At 34.1% G+C, this 16,916-nt stretch overlaps 1 protein-coding gene and 1 non-coding gene across 2 annotated transcripts in view; one reads left to right on the top strand and one right to left on the bottom strand.

The window, feature by feature from the left end:
- The window catches only part of LRP1B (LDL receptor related protein 1B), a 1,837,374-nt gene that overhangs the window by 20,263 nt on the left and 1,800,195 nt on the right, over positions 1-16,916 (top strand). The window lies entirely within an intron of this gene.
- Positions 6,578-6,684, bottom strand: LOC112650075 (small nucleolar RNA U13). Its single transcript, XR_003129936.1, has one exon. It is a non-coding gene; the product is annotated as a small nucleolar RNA U13 (small nucleolar RNA).

The following is a 16,916-nucleotide window of genomic DNA, read 5'->3' as shown; positions in this document are numbered from 1 at the left end:
AGCTGAATTAGAGTTAATATATATACAATCAATTTTTAAAGAAGAACACAGTAAAACTACGTAGTAGTAAATACATATCAGAAATAATATAATTTTTACCTTTGGAAATATCTTATTACTACTAGTTTCTTCAAGGGTTTATTACAATTATTAAACTCTAGAATTGTCTTAGCATGCTATGAAAAATGATCCAGGATTTGAGAATGAGATGCAGGGAGGTGAAAGGCAGCTTGCACTACGCAATGGTGTATTCTAAGTGACAAAAAATGAAAGGTATTAAATTCTGGTATATCTTGTGTAATAATGGCATAAAAGTTACAATGGAATATAGAGTAGCCCTGAAGTCAAAGATTTTGCTTTGTATCCAGGCTCCAGCTTCTGCTACTTCCTAGCAGAGTAACCATGAACAAGTCATATATTTTCTCCAAAACTGAATTTTTGTGTTTGTAAAATGTAATTAATGACAACTTATTATATGGCGTTCCTTTAAAACTGAACAAGAAGGGGCTCTTGGGTGGTGAGGTCAGATGTGTCTCACTTTTGGTTTTGGCTCAGGTCTGATCTCAGGTTCTGGGATTGAGCCCCCGTGGGGCTTGGCATGCAGCATGGAGTTGGCTTGAGATTCTTTCTCCCTTCCCCTCTGCCACTTCCTGCTCATGTTCTCTTGCTCTCTCTCTCTCTCTAAAGTCAGTCAATCAATCAATCAATCAATCAATCAATCAACAAATCTTTAAACCTGAATAAGAAAAACAAAATGCTTTACAAATTCTATAGCACTTTACAGAATTAAAACTTAATTATTCCACAACAGTACTAATGGAAGTCTGTTCACGTTTGTGATTTTTTTTTTTTTTTTTCAGTTTTTGGAATCTTTATTCTCATTTCTTTAACTTAACTCTATGGTTGTCAGGAAAACACAGCTTACTAATTAACTATTTCGAAAACATTTATTGTGGACATGCTGAATAAAATTAAACTTAGAAAAAAGGCGTGAGTGACACAATAATGAAAAAACTGTCATTTCTGGGTTAGAAAAAAAAAATCAGGCCGAAATGTAGCAAATAAGATTTCAGAAGGGTGGTAAATATGTGTACAAGCAACATGGCAGCTCAGTTTTTGCGATGACATGTGCCTTAAGTAAAGTGAAATGAGATAGTGTAGAAGTTCAGCTATCATATTTTATCTATCTAAGTACTTTTAGAAAATTAAGGTTAAGTGATATTTTGGCTAATTTAACTTGCAGTTAACAGAACCATATACAACCCCAAGGAACATGTAAAAATAAGATACTTACTATTTAAAATGTTTCATTAAGAGAAATAGTTATATTAATGATTGAAATGTAAACATAAAATAATATAAAATACAAATCATTGCTAAGCAGTAGATTTAATCTTAATACCAGACCCTGAAGAAGTTTTTGAAATATAAGGAGTTCTTCTTCTTTTTTTTTTTTTTTAAGTACATCTTCAGTGTTAATGAATTATTTCTGGAAATTTGTAATCTTATACCAATTATAACCGTTAGATTTGATCACCTTCCAAACCAAATGTTTGACAACTTAAGATTTGTCATTTACACTTAAGTGGATACTAAATCATTCATTATATGTAGCACATTCCACAGAAAATAGATACTTTAAGTCTTTACTGAATTTTCTCAAGAACTCTATATTTTGTAAACTATATAGCCCTATATAAAATTTAAATATTGTATCATCCTGCCCATACTGGCTCTATTTAATGGAATAAATCAAAGAAGAAATGACATATCTTCATTATTGTCAATATTGGAAGTAGATCTTTATACAACTTTATTCATTGAAAAGAACTAGGAAGTTCAATCCATTTACCATTCTGCTACTAGAATGACCTTTTTTAAATAACCCAAACAGATCTTCTGTCTCCAGTCAGGTAGGCTTGGTTCCCTTTCTCATCTTTGCAAACTAGCCTATAAGTATTTCCTTCAAAGCAATTGTCAGAAACTGTTAGAATTGTTACCCAATGCTAATATCTTTTCTTTTCTTTTTTTTTTAATTTTATTTATTTATTCATGAGAGACACAGAGAGGGAGAGAGGCAGAGACACAGGCAGAGGGAGAAGCAGGCTCCATGCAGGGAGCCCGATGTGGGACTCAATCCCAGGACCCCTGGGTCACGCCCTGAGCCAAAGGCAGATGCTCAACCACTGAGCCACCCAGATGTCCTGCAATATCTTTTCTCTTAGACTATGGACTCCCTGAGGGTAGGGAATACATTTCTATCACTTTTGTGTGACATCTGGAAGTGATAGGAAGTTTTAGACAGATAAGTAAATAAAAGTAATTATTCCCCCAACTGGTCTTGGAAAAAGCACAATTTGAGAACGTCTCATAGGTGTAGGCACTAACTCTGTGAAGCTCTCCAGGTGTTTAAATAACAAAGCCATGAATTGTCCATTGCTTGCTTGTTTAAAGACTGGTTGACGATAAGGCTGAGAAAATGATTGAGAAGGTATGGGGCCCCTAATTCCTGAGATGAGACCCAAGGAGCTCTGGTGAGCTGAGAAGAGACAGCTTTTGAATACATTGCTGCCTAACATGGGCTCCAGTGCAAACGCAGTACTAATGATTTAAAGCAGTCTATCAGAATATCAGATATTCAGCAGTAAAGCAGAATATCTTTAAAAACCTTTATGATCCTGTTTTGTACCAGACTCATCTCTGACCCATTTAGAAACCCACAGGACTCAATACAATCTTTGGAAAATGGGTAGCTTTAAAGAAACTCTTCGGAGTACTGGTTTCAGGCCAGACTTTGTTAAATCACAGAGTGCCAGTTTCCTTCATGCCAAACAATACAATAAACCCCTCTGCGAAGGGAATAAAGACTGCTGAGAAATAACTGATGAGGCTTTTAATGTGAATAAATGTCATTTTGTGCATCAGTATTGTGAGAGTTTCCTTTTCACAAATGGAAGAGGGATTTTATAAACTCTTGTGTGAAAGGATGGGGATTTAGAGTTGGCATTAGTAGACCCTGTAATAAAACAAATCCCCCTTTCAAGTTCCCCTTGAAGTGAAGAATGGCACTTGAACTTTTCATTTGGTAATATGTGGATTATAGATATCCCTCCTCTTACCACTAAGGTGTGTGTCATCTTCTTTGCTATCTTCATAAATATCCTACTGGGAGAAAGAGGAAGTGGAGAAGAATTGAGAAATAGCCTTTTGGCTTCATTAGACATTACTTGATTAAAGATTTGGAAGATGCTGTGAAAATACATTTAGTTTTCTGACAATCTTGTAAATGAAGCTCAACAAGTATGCACCGGAGTACTGGTCAGATCCTTGAGAGGAAGCTTTTACACAGCTGACAGATCCTGCTAATGAATTCTGGATTGGCACGATATTTATTTGGCTTTTCCTTATATACAGCAGGTATATAAGAATCAGCCAATGGTGTGAGGTCAGAGATGTCATTTATTTGGCATATTATATTCATTAGCGTTTGTGACAGATTCTAGCTTAAAATATTGCACTGTTTAATGTATATGTATTTATAAGAAATCATTGGGCCATCTCTTGCAGTATTAGAATGTTAAATGGTATTTGTGAAAGAAAAAAATATGCTTGTAACTTCATTAGTTGTTGGCTAAGGCCTCTTCCTTCTATTATTTTTTTTAACTAAAATTTGTACACTGCAAATAACTTTAGTTAGCTTCCTAGGTGGCTGCCAAAGCCAAATAATCACATTAAGCTCAAAGTGCATTATTTTATAGATTCAAAGAACATAAAGAAAACGAAGAGCACAGAGATGAGTTTCTTTGTTAATGAAACTATCACTGTAAGAACAGCTATGATGATACTAGGTTCTTCACTAATAGGAAAGAATGATAAATAGTATCGTCTATATTTAAGGAACAGTTTATACATTTGTATATACATTAATTTAACAGAGTGATCTTCTGAGTTTCTAGGGACTAAAGCTATACATAGCAACAAAACAATTTTATGAAAATAATTTCCCCAATTAATTTACATAATTTAATTAATGTGCATAATTTACATAATTATTTTCATCTACATGAAAATTAAGACTTAAAATTACAACTTGAATAATGTGAGTAAAGTCATTCAAATATTAAAATATATGGTGTTTAAAATAGCAAATACATTAATTAATTCCAACTCTTTACAGATCTTTGTCTGTGAGAGTTTGAGGGAAGACTCTAACTCCCCAAAGTACAGGATTTACTTCATGCCAGATTATCATATGTATCCTTTCCCCATGAATGAGAAAGAAAAAAATGATATTTATGCACTTACACCTAGGAGACATAAGCCCTGATATTCAAGGAGTGATCACAATAGTGATTGACTATCAAATCATTATTAGTTTTTTATTTCCACATTAATTAAATTTCAAATGTGTTTTGGCTTTTAAAACCTGCATATTTCAGTGTTTACTAATATTTTTTATTTTGGTATGATAATCAGGTTTTCCATTATACCTAGTTAAAATATGTCAAATAAATTTAGGAGGTCTTCCTTTCTATATATGTAAAATATCTTTATTTCCTGTGTCTTTCATGGTCCAATTTTGTGGCATGAGTTTCATTAAAAAAGATTTGATTTTTAAATATTATTAGTAGGCAATTTATAACCAACATTTTCTTTAAATAACTATAAGTATGCAATCAATATGATTAATTTTGGATGCTTTCAAGATATCATATCAGCAGTAGCATTCTTTCTACCCAGAAGGTGGTAGGAACCTTGTCCTGTTTTTTGGCTCCATAAGGCATGGCTACCAAATCTTGTTAGGTGAATTTGCCTGGTGTGAGCTCAAGTGTAATGAGAACGAAGTATCCTGGAGTACCATTCATATTTTCCTTTTGATGCCATTTTTAAACAGGCAGGAGAAAGTGGGTGAGATTGTGATTGGGGTGTAAATGGTTCATAATGCTATGTTGTTGTAGCATGCACATTGCAACTGTCTTGAGACAATGCTATATCCTTTAAAATATATTTCCACATATTTTAAATCATTATAAACACCAGTCCTGTAAAAATACAAGCTCTTATTTCATACAAGAGGAAATTTAGACTCATTCAAAATCCAGCCTTTAAGTGTCAAAGCTCCATTAAGTCTAGAACTCCAATTCAATTCCAAGGCCTTCGTTTTTTTAACTATTATGTCATAATGTAGCTTCCTACCAAAACTATATTAATATTTAATAAAATATAATGTTGCAAAAATAGAGCATTATGAGACTTTTGTTTTTAACAAATATTTCAAAAGTAAGAGAAACGTGTTTTTCTCTACATATACTAGCTAGAACCCCATGGGAGGCTAAAAATTTGTTCTAATAATGGTTTATGCACTCAAAACATTTTGGGAATTCTTATTTTGGAATTGCCTTAAAAGCCTATGGCATTTTCTTTTAAACTCCGTGCTTTCAAATCTTGATTTCTAAAATGTAAATTTGATTTTTTTTTGACATAATCAGAAACCTTATAGAGGTCAGATTTGTGAATGAAGTGATAGATGCAACTTGTTATTTTTATTTTGACTTTCAAATTTTGAAACAGATTATAAGAGGTAGGTAGTATTTAAAGGTAACTCTAGGGATGCCTGGGTGGCTCAAGCCTTGCTTGAGCACCTGCCTTTGGCCCAGGGTGTAATCCTGGAGTCCCGGGATCAAGTCCCACATTGTGCTCCCTGCATGGAGCCTGCTTCTCCCTCTGCTTCTCTCTCTGCCTCTCTCTCTGCCTCTCTCTCTGTCTCTCATGAATAAATAAATAAAATCTTAAAAAAAATAAATGTAACTCTAAGAGAAATATTTAACAATAGTTTTCTTAATAGCACCAATGAAACATTAGATGTGTTATCTATGTCTACCTTAAAGGATAGCTTCGTGTGGATATTTTAGGACTGGATTAATCATCCACAATTCTATTTTATCAGACACATACACTGATATATATATATATATATATATATATATATATATATATATATATATACATACATACATATATGTGTATATATATATGTATATATATACAGATTTTGTACTTGAATATGTATAAGATATGCAGACTATGTCTAACATATGCTTTATATCAAAATGTATAACATATGCAGAGAGATAGACACACTAACATGTCTTGTATTTCAATTTTATAAATATGAATGTGGCCAATTTCAATCTAAATCATGCAGCTCACCTATGTAACTTGGATGTTACCTAGACTTCACCCAAAGGAATGAGTTATGTTCCTTAGTGAATGAATATGAAGTGACGTTTGTGAGGGTCCAGCTGCCAACATACACCACTGAGGAGGTCTAGCCTGTTTGTGGTCCACATCACCAGAGCAGTCGCCACTGTTTGAGAGTGGATCAGACTACGTTGATTCTTTATTCCTTTAAATACAAATTCTGCAGCTCATAAACTCACCTATCCCCACTTCCTTTCCCAAGATCACAAGCCAATTCCCACCCCCCCCAATAAATAAATTGGGGGTAGTTTAATTACGATAAGAATAACTTAAGAATCAATTTGCCTGTGGAAGTTACTTTTCTTTTCCAAGTTCACATCAGATGGGTTGGTTATGTGATGAGGTCATAACAAGTTTTGAGGGAGGCACATGTCACACAATGGTGCAAACACCTAGTCATCATGCTTATGAACCCAGAAGGATCCTGGGAATTACTTTTTACATTTCTAAAAGATTTTATTTCTTTGAGAGAGAGCTTGAGTAGGGGGAGGGTCAGAGGGAGGGAGAAGCAGATACTTCTTTGAGCAGGAAGCATTATTGGGGGCTCAACACAGGCTCAATGAGGGGACCCTGAGATCATGACCTGAGCCAAAGGTCAGACGCTTAACCACTGAGCTACCCAGATGTCGCCTGGAAATTATTACCTCCTTCCCTCCCTTTCTGTCTCCTTTCAGCCTTGAGTCCCATTGCCCTCAAAGCAAAAGCAAAGGGGAAGTAAGTGGGTGGTGGGACAGTGAGTCCTTATAAGAGGAAGGCTACACTGGAAATAGGTTATAAAGAACCAAAATCAATCTCAAACTATCAGTTTAATTTTATAATCATGTTGTAGAATCATTAAAGAAGCTTGGTTATTATCATCAAGATTCCTTTCCTGGTTTCAAAGGTGACAGGTTAATGGCTCATTTACTGAGGTATGCGGTTTTCTTTCATTTTTCACTCACAATTATCTTTACTTGTTTTAAAATGCGATGCAGTCTCTAAAATGTATTGTAGTTATTCATTATTTCTGTCAATTAAACTTTCTAAATCATAGATTTAAATGAATCACAAATAAGCATTAATAGATTTCAATTACTGAATGCCCACTTCCTGGAAGAAATGAATGGGGCAGATTTACTTTGGAAAATCTGCATTCTGTGGCAGCTGGAGCGCTGGAGCTCAGCAGATGTTAGTTTTTAAAAAGCTGGTATTCACTTTGGAAATGGACTCTGGATGTCGGTGTTGTCTTTCTCCATGGACTGAAATGTTTGTTGACAGAGCAGTGTCAATGCTAATATATTTTTAACTGAAACAGTGGTAGCTTCACAGAGCATCTGTGTTCTGTAAGCACTTCTGTGTGATGCCTAGATTGCCTGATATCTTAAGGCAAAGTCATGATTTCTAAACAACAGAGCCAAAACTTGCTTCAAGGTTTTCATAGGTAGATCCAATTTTAGATGAGTAATATAAAACCAACTGTCCTTAAATTTAGACTAAAAAAATACAGTGGTCTCATCAAGGAGGCATAGTGTTTACGATGTAGAAAATCTCGGTTGTAATCGCTATGGTAACATTGTACACATTTGCATTGTTTATGGAATTAAAGTCAACAACTTTTTTTATATAGACTGAATTAGTTCTCTAGTTCACCAGGCTCCATGATAATTGACATCTCTCTAACACTTAGAATCCAGGTTACTATCCCGGGAGTGGTGTTATAATGAGGTTGTTGCCATAGAAACTTTGCAATCATTGACGCATTTTTACTATTGGAACTTAAATGCTATGGCAAATTTAGAATTTTAAATCATTTAGAAACAGAACAAATTCTGTAGGGATAGTGTATTATTCTTTTATCTGAAATAAGCCACTTGGGGAACTAATTATTTTGAAAATTGAGGAAAGGTGCTTATTAGCACAATGGTGCCATTTGAGATCTAAGGCTAAGAGAAGAATTTGATCTGGCAAATGCAATTTACCAATAGAAGTCCAGTGTCAGAAAATCCCAATGAATGTCAGTTTGATTTGGGATTGTTAATACTGAAAATAGCATGGAAAATGTTTTATACACATGAAACGAATAGGTTTGCTAAGGAAATATAGAAATGGTAGATTGCCTGTCTTTAAACTATCAATTAACTATTAAATTTCTGTTTGAGATTTAAGCAGAAAATATTTTATCCTCTAAATCATTTTAATATTATAATCATAGATGTGCCTATAATGTTAAATATAGGCTTTGGAATAAAATAGTTTGACTGCTTTATGGAATCGTACTGCCTACAGCATCATTCTAAACTAGTGTTGCCAATCACTCTTCGAAGTTACTCTTTGATGGTGGCCATCAATGGAAAATATGAATTAGAATATTCTATAATATCTCAATAAGATCAAGAAACCATGTTGGATCTGGTTTTGCGATGCATTGCTATTGATTAATGAGTTTCCCACCATTATGGATTGTGTCATATAACAGAAGATTGCAGTGACTATCCATGATGTCCTGGATTCAACTTGTGTTATTCTCATTTTTATTCTGTATGAATAATGTGTCCAAGCAGAAATGCACTAAGTTGTTGCCTGAAAGCCAGTTGCCTGTTCGTTTATTAAAGAATCGTCCATCATGGCAAGAGTCAACACTATGTTTAGATGAGAAAAGTGAGTTCTAATTAAGGATGATCTACTCGAATTAACAAAAGTGAATTCCAACTTTTGGAATTACATATCTTTTGAAAATTATCAGTAGTACTGTTTAGAGTACATTTCTACTTTATCTTCTCATTTAGCCATGACTTAGTTCATTTAGATTGTGCAGAATAATATGAGGCCCCAAGTAAATTAAGGTTGACTTAACTTTAAGGTTGACCCTATAATTTCTCTCAATAAGTTATTCATCTATTTACTATAGCTCTACTTCTATGAGTGATAATAACATAAAGAACAATTTTATTTATTTTACTAACATTGTCCCTGTTGAAGACAATTTAGAATTTTAAACTATAGAGTTCAGATTTTGTTTGTTCTCTATTTAATCTTACAATGAGGTCTTAAAAACTGAAAATGAATATACATTTGAGTGTTTTTATGGTAAGAGTAAAATATGTCCTCTAAGCTGAAAAGAAATTAAGGAACCATTTTAAGAATTCTCAAATGGGCCAGTTTCCTGTGATATCTACTTCTAATTGCTAACACTATGGAATACTTTTGGGAATTCAAATATTCTTTAAAATTCATCAGTGTACTTTGAACTATTGTAAACACTTTCCTAAATGTTTACAAATGCAATTGTCTATTTCAAAGCAGCAAAGGAGGTTTAAGATTCAGTGAGGTCTAAATGGATGTGGCACTCTTGATGATGTCCTTGAAACTACTGAAAATATTTATGTAAATGCGCATTTTCTAGATCTGACCCCAAGCAAATTTCCTTTTTTCTTTATCTTTGTCAGGTTAGAGTTAATGTAGTGGCATTGAGGAATATGAGCAGGAGGGGAATATCTATGTATTCTTGATTTGCTGATGTGGTTAGAGGACCATGCAAGAGACTTAAGATTTTTTTTATGGCTTATCCTTGTTCTTCCAGAACATTAAAAAGTAGAGAATTTAGAAGAGGAAAATTATTAGACTTAGATGCTTCATTGTCAGGGACTTGTAAGAAGAAAAAATGACACCATGTGATTTATTCTCATGACAAGATTGTAAAGAGAACAAGAAGTACAAAAACTCAATCTGTTGTTGTTACATTATTTACATTTGTACATGATGTCGTCTTTATCCTGAATGCAGTATTTGAGTGCTTCAAAATGGTAATACAGAATCTTCATAAAGATTTACAGAGCCAACTTCAAACAACTAACTTCTTAATTTAATGGTAATTATATGGTTTAAAAATGTACTTTCTTTTTGTGGCATATTTTTTCAATAGCTAGCTCTGTGTATGCTGACATTAAATCATTTTGATGTCCTTCAAAATATATACTGGCTTCCTTGAGTTTTGAAATGTAGAGATCTATTTAGCTCTACATTCGGTAACTTTAAAATTGAAAAGTACCAGATATGATTTTCCAAATAATTTTTCAAATCAGTCATTTAACTTTAAAATGTTCCTTGGTGGGACGCTTGGGTGGCTCAGTGATTGAGAACCTGCCTTCAGCTCAGGGCGTTGTCTCGGAGTCCCGGGATCAAGTCCCACATGGGGTTGCCTCGAGGAACCTGCTTCTTCCTCTGCCTGTGTCTCTGCCTCTCTGTGTCTCTCATGAATAAATAAATAAAATCTTAAAAAGAATAAAATGTTAATTGCTAATCCCCAAATCCAAAAATTGTATGAAATTAAACTGTTGCTTTCCTTTTTGCATATGTGGTACCTTGAATAATAAAACACAATGCTTTCTTTATAAATACTAATCAACTCAAATGTCTTGCTCATGTTTTAAATGGGTCAAAAGCATTTGACTGAAACATCATGGAGCCCCATCATTTTAAAGAGAATGAAGAAGTTTAAAATGAAGCTTGCACTGATTGTTTTTTTGGAACAGATATGGTTATAAAATAGGTCCTGTTTGACACTATGAATAAGAGATCATCCCTTCTTTCAAAATGTTACATTCTGGTAGAAGAACTGCTAGCATGAGAAGTTCCAGCTTTGTATCAGGCAAAATAGATACAGCAGGATTCTTGGTAAAACAGATTTTTTGTAGTGGTAATCATAGCAGACTGCGGACTAAGATAGTTAATGGTCTGCCTAAACATGCACATACAAATTATAATGATCAATAATTGCATAATCACTCCACCAGATTTGTTTTAATTCGTTCATGAGAGACACAGAGAGAGGCAGAGACACAGGCAGAGGGAGAAGCAGGCCCCATTCAGGGAGCCTGACGTGGGACTCGATCACAGGACTCCAGGATCAGCCCTGGGCCGAAGGCAAATGCTCAACCGCTGAGCCACCCAGGTGTCCCTCCACCAGACTTTAAAAAAAAGACTTTACATCTGCTGTCTTATGTGACTTCGTAAGGGCTCTGTGGAATAGCAACATAGACATGATGCATTTTAAGAGTAAATGAATTAATACAAACATTTAGTTTCCTAGCCAGGAATCAGAGACTGAATTCTATGGTCAGGGATGTTTTCCCCCATCACAGTATGAGGCTTATGGTTCATTTATTGGAACAAATGGATTATACCATAAGGTAAATGGTTACAGGCATAGTTGATATCACATTGGAAGATCAGAACTGGTACAAAAGGGCCTTTGTAGAGTACACATTATTTGGGGGTCATGTGAATCATGGAAATGATTGGCTTGCCTTGCTTGTCAGATGAGTTCTCAGAATATTATACTTTCCATGTACCTTACTTTAAACTACTTAGTGGGATTGTTTCCTGGGTAAACATTCTCTGGTATCTAGTCCTAGTGTGATACAGAGCAAGGTGTGTTCTTTGATTAGTCCATTACTAAACCATCAAACTGGTAAATTTCTGCCTTAATATCTTTTGCATGAAATATAATTGATAACGTCCGTCTCCTCTCGTACAGGACAGTGTGGCTAGAACTAAGGAAAACAAGTCTATAAAGTTCGGGCACCTTCCCCAAAAAAGAATGTGAGTATAATACAGGTGCTATTTGTTTGGATTTATAAGAAGTAAGTCTAGGGGCACCTGGGTGGCTCAGTAGGTGAAGCATCTGCCTTAGGCTTTGGTCATGATCTCAGGGTCTTAGGATGGCCCCATGTTACATTAGGCTTCCTGCTCAGCAAGAGGTTTGCTTCTCCCACTCCTTCTGTGCCCCCCCATGCTTTCCCTATTGCTTTCATAATCTCTCTCAAATAAATAAAATAAAATCTTAAAAAAATAAGTCTAGCACAGAAAGTACTGTCAAATAGGCTAAGATCTGGCATCTACAATGAATTTCAGTTGATGTCACCGTGGTTTTTATAATCCCTGACATATAGGACTATTTTCCAGGCATTGAATAGAACTACAAATTAATTTCATATTGAATCTCAAGTGATCTTGACATGGTAATGTCTTCTTGCTTCTTGAGGTTGGATTCTAACCTAGAGAGGTTCCACGCAACAATTTAGCAGTGATCATCTATTTTCTAATCTGCTTGTAAATATGATCAAATATACAAAGTTCAAGATGTAGCATTACATATATTAAATACTAAATGTCAGCATTAGCTAAGCTGCTTTCCAATTCGAAGAAAAATACACATTGAAGGAGTTATTTTCTAATCTTAGAAGGGGTTAATTTAGACACTGAGTAAAGGCCATTGGGGTATAGTTTAATGCTTGGAGATTGTAATTAAGTAAGACCTGTAACATCCCTATGAAAACCTTCAGAATGTTGAAGTCATTGGTTACATCTGACCCATTTGTATGGTCACCTTAGTTGTTCCTTTGTTCTTAAATATCATGAAACAAAAATTTTAATTAAAGGATACACACAAACACATGCTGCCGCTAAGTGGTTGTTTGTATAAACCATACTAGATATTTTAAGTACTTAATGAATATTAGGGAACTATAAACTATGGAGTCTATTGAACTACTTACTCCCTTGAAATCAATTTACCTTACAGTAATGGCACATCACAGATTCTTATTAAGGGATTTTTTTTTTTTAACTGTGAGGTGCTAAAGAGGATGCTATAGCATAATATACATTTGGTAACTTATACTCTTGTGCATTGCTTCACGTCTTGCTAAAAACATATACACATCCCATTGTGAGTAGGTTTTAAAATATAGGGGCCCATCTGCTGATTTTTAAAAAAGGCTTTTTATATATACGTATTGTATCCATTTTTGTTGTTGTTCTCTCAGAACAGAAGACTCTTTTTCCATTTTAGCCAATATTTTACGGTTTGAAATTAACACATTGCTTACCTAACCATAGTGCCTAAAATGTGGCTAATTGGGTTAATTCACATAAATGCTACAAATCTTCCCTGAACTGTAGCAGCACTTAGGTGTATATATGGTACAAGAAACATGGCATCCAATGAAATCTTTATTAAATTCTTTCCTGAATTATTTTCTCTTGTTTTTAAGTGAATATATATTCACTTATATAACCACCAAATCTTAGTATGGGAAGGCAATTTCTTTAAATTATACTGTATTTTTTTATCACTTTATTTAAAACTAATAATTTTAAGTAATATTATAGCCTAAAACAAGCATGTTGAATGAGATATTTTGAATCTACTTTCTATACTACTGGACTGATGATTCTTTTTGCTAACAGTTTAAATACAACTTAATGTTTAAGAATTTTACAACAGCAAAAAAAAATTAAAAAAAAATAATAAAAAAAAAAAGAATTTTACAACAGCATAGGTTCAAGTGGTCCTTCAGAATGTCAGTCTTGCATGTTCTGTGACCACCTTAAACTTTAGTTTATCTTTGTGGGCCCCAAATAAAGGTAGCCTGAATACTAAAGCCAAGTTCTAATATGAAGTCCTAATCAAGGAAATACCAGCCCAACAGCCAAAATTTATGGGAAAGGAGTTTAAATCATTGCCTGTATCTTAAAAAATTCTAAGAGAGTTGCCTTACCTGCATCATATCTTGAGAGTCACTTTCTTTCTGCTCCCACTGTAGAAATGAATCACTTGCATGGCACTTGCTCATGGCTCATTTCTTGTACTGAGCTCTCCAAACATGTTCTTTCATCTGGACAAAGTATACGTTTGGTTTTCCACACACCCCTGTGAGCATACATCACAAAGCACACACTGTCCTGGATATCAGCTCTGCTCACCTCATTAGCTCCTTTCTATGTCCACTATCTACATTGCTTTTCTGGCTTTTCTAGTTCTATGGTTCACACATTCAATGTGTTATGGACAGTGGAAGAGGGGAAAATTTTCAATGCTAGATTTTGTTTTATCTGTTATATTTATTCTCTTGACTTTTTCAAAAGCCAAAAGCTTCTTAAGAAGGGAATGATCTACTCTAACTATCCATTCATCGCACTCAGTTTGCTATACTGAAGTGAGATGAAGGATGATTTATATAATACCCTACATAAGGTATTATTTCATACATTTTGAGGTCAATAAAAGTGATTCTGCTAAAGGGAATTTAATAAATAGCTGACTAGGGATTGAGGAAAGAAAGAAAAATTGCTCTTGTTTTCATGAAACTCATGGTCTACTAGGAAAGATAGTATTTGTGTTATAATTACCAATAATGAGTTTTAATTACTGCAGAAGAAATGGAGACATAATAACAAAATGAAGGGACATTCAGAGAAGTTCTTATTTGGATGAGGAAGAAATTTGAGCTATGCATGATGAAATATGAATGTGTAAGACAGCGTATTTGGAGATGATAAGAAAAGTGGAGTTTAGATTCGTAGATGGGAAAGCATGCATGGTCCATGTAAATGGCCTCTGTTCTTTTATGTGCTTTTAGTATTATTGGAGTATAGATAGTTTATAACTGTATTTTCTTATATATGTTTCAAAATAAATGTAGAAAACCTATTATGACAGTTTTGACAGGAAATGTCCAGGAATTCACAAGAAAAATGCTATTGGGGCACCTGGGTGGCTCAGTCAGTTAAGAAGTGACTGACTTGATTTCAGCTCAGGTCCTGGGAGCCCTTATGTAGGGCTCCATGCTGAGCAGGGAGTCTGCTTGAGGTTCTCTCCTTCCCTCTGCCCCCATCCAGGTCTCTCTCTCTCTCTCTCTCTTTCTCTCTCTCAAATAAATAAATAATCTTTTAAAAAATACTGTTAATACTTGTTTTTAAATATTTGCTGGGAAACAATTATATTTACCATCTCATATATGTATATAACTATGCATATATAGTATTTTTTCACTGACCTGTTATATTTAAACCTTTTAAAGCTATAGAATTTATAAAAATCCTATATAGAAAACATATAAGACTTTATAAATTTATATCAATTCTCAAAGTAGTCAGATTGCATTTTTTTAAAATCTACTTCATGGTTGTTTATGCTTCCGTGCCTAAAAGTCATTGGACTTTACTTCTTGTACTTGTGTGCATCCTATCTGTTATTTTCTAAAAATAATTTTTTATAAGATATCTTCTCACAAAGTAATTAACCTTAAGGACAACACTGAGAAAAGTACATAAGTATCTGTGGTGAAATATCAGGGTAAGCAATCATTTATATGAGAATACTAAAATGTCAAAAAAAATTCTGGATATAGAGAAACTAGCATTTTTTTCAATATTCAGGCTTTGTTACCAGTCAGCAAGTATTTATTTTTAAACAATTACTAGGGATTTATTAAGTAACAACCAATATATTGGGCACTTCTCAAAAGATAAGAGAGCCAAAGATCAGCTGCACAAAACAGAAAATCTTGTTCACAATGCCATATGCAAAGGACATTTGATTACACATTAAACAAGACACCTGGAGGAAATCAGTCTAGAGATGGTACTGGGGCTCAGTGATGACCCATATTGTTTTTATTCAGCTTCCCTTCCATCCTCAGTATTGGCTTAAATCGCCCTACTATTCATCTGCTGGAGGAAAGGATGGCAGAAAGGATTTTTTCAGAGGGGCTCTGACGTTTATTACTGAAGGCAAATTTTTCTAGAATCTCTTCAAAAGTCTTCTAATATTTCATTGGTCAAAATTACGTCTCATGCTCATTCCTAGCTGTAAGAGAGGCTGGGGAAAGAGTTTTTTGAAAAGGGGTATGTATTAGTCATAACTCGCTTAGACCAATTGCAATGCATCCTGTTGGGCTGACTGCATTTTCTTCCTAAAAAGAGACAAGAGTTCTAATCTGAAAGAAAAGGTATCCAAGGTGGACATTGGTGGCATGGGGTAGGGACAGTGAATTGGCTAATGGCCAGTGTCTTTCATACAGAGATAGAAACCCATGTCCTCTTAAATTGTGGAATAGAGTCTTGAATTCAGATCTTTAGACTCGGGTCCAAATGGTCTTTTTTTTTTTTCTCATAACACCTAAGAGGTTTTGAAGGAAAGCTTGGCTATATTTTTCTTCAGAACATTATTTTCAGAGAACTTATCTATGCTTTTAAAAATCATTTTCAGCTCTTAGTTACCTTCTATAGTTTAAAACAAATAAAACCAACCTTATTCTTTATTATATGAGACACATAGAAAACAGGATCCAAATGGATCACCAATAGTGTCTCTCACATTACAAGATGGTGACAGTGTGCTTTCCAATTTCACAGTGTTCTTTAAACACTTTAGTCTAACATGTAAATACTTTTGCCAAAGTCTAAAAAATAAGCTTGCCTCTGAAAATAGAAGTGTTAGATAAATATGAAATGACATTTATACTTCATTTTAAAATCGAACAGTCTTCTTTAGTTCTTTGCTTAAAGAGCAGGTAATTACAGAAGATAATCCAGGCAATGAAGGAAGATTTTACCTACTTAGTGGTTAATCAAAAAATAAAACATAACCAATGAGAGAAATTTTCAAGGAAATCCATATAGAGTTTTTGGCCTTATCTATGAAGTTATTGTAATTATATCTCTTCTTTAAAGGGGGAACTTGTTGGAGTAAAACTAAAATTATTATTTTTATATTAAATAATGTATTTTTCATATTAGTTAACATGTAGCATATCTGGGTTTTTTCTAGCTTCTAATATTAGTGCATTTTTCACGTAAATGAACTTTAGTAATAGCCTAGAAACCATATA

This window comes from Canis lupus, chromosome 19, assembly GCF_003254725.2.
Source record: "Canis lupus dingo isolate Sandy chromosome 19, ASM325472v2, whole genome shotgun sequence".
Lineage (NCBI taxonomy): Eukaryota > Metazoa > Chordata > Mammalia > Carnivora > Canidae > Canis > Canis lupus.
This window is presented reverse-complemented; position numbering and strand designations above follow the sequence as displayed.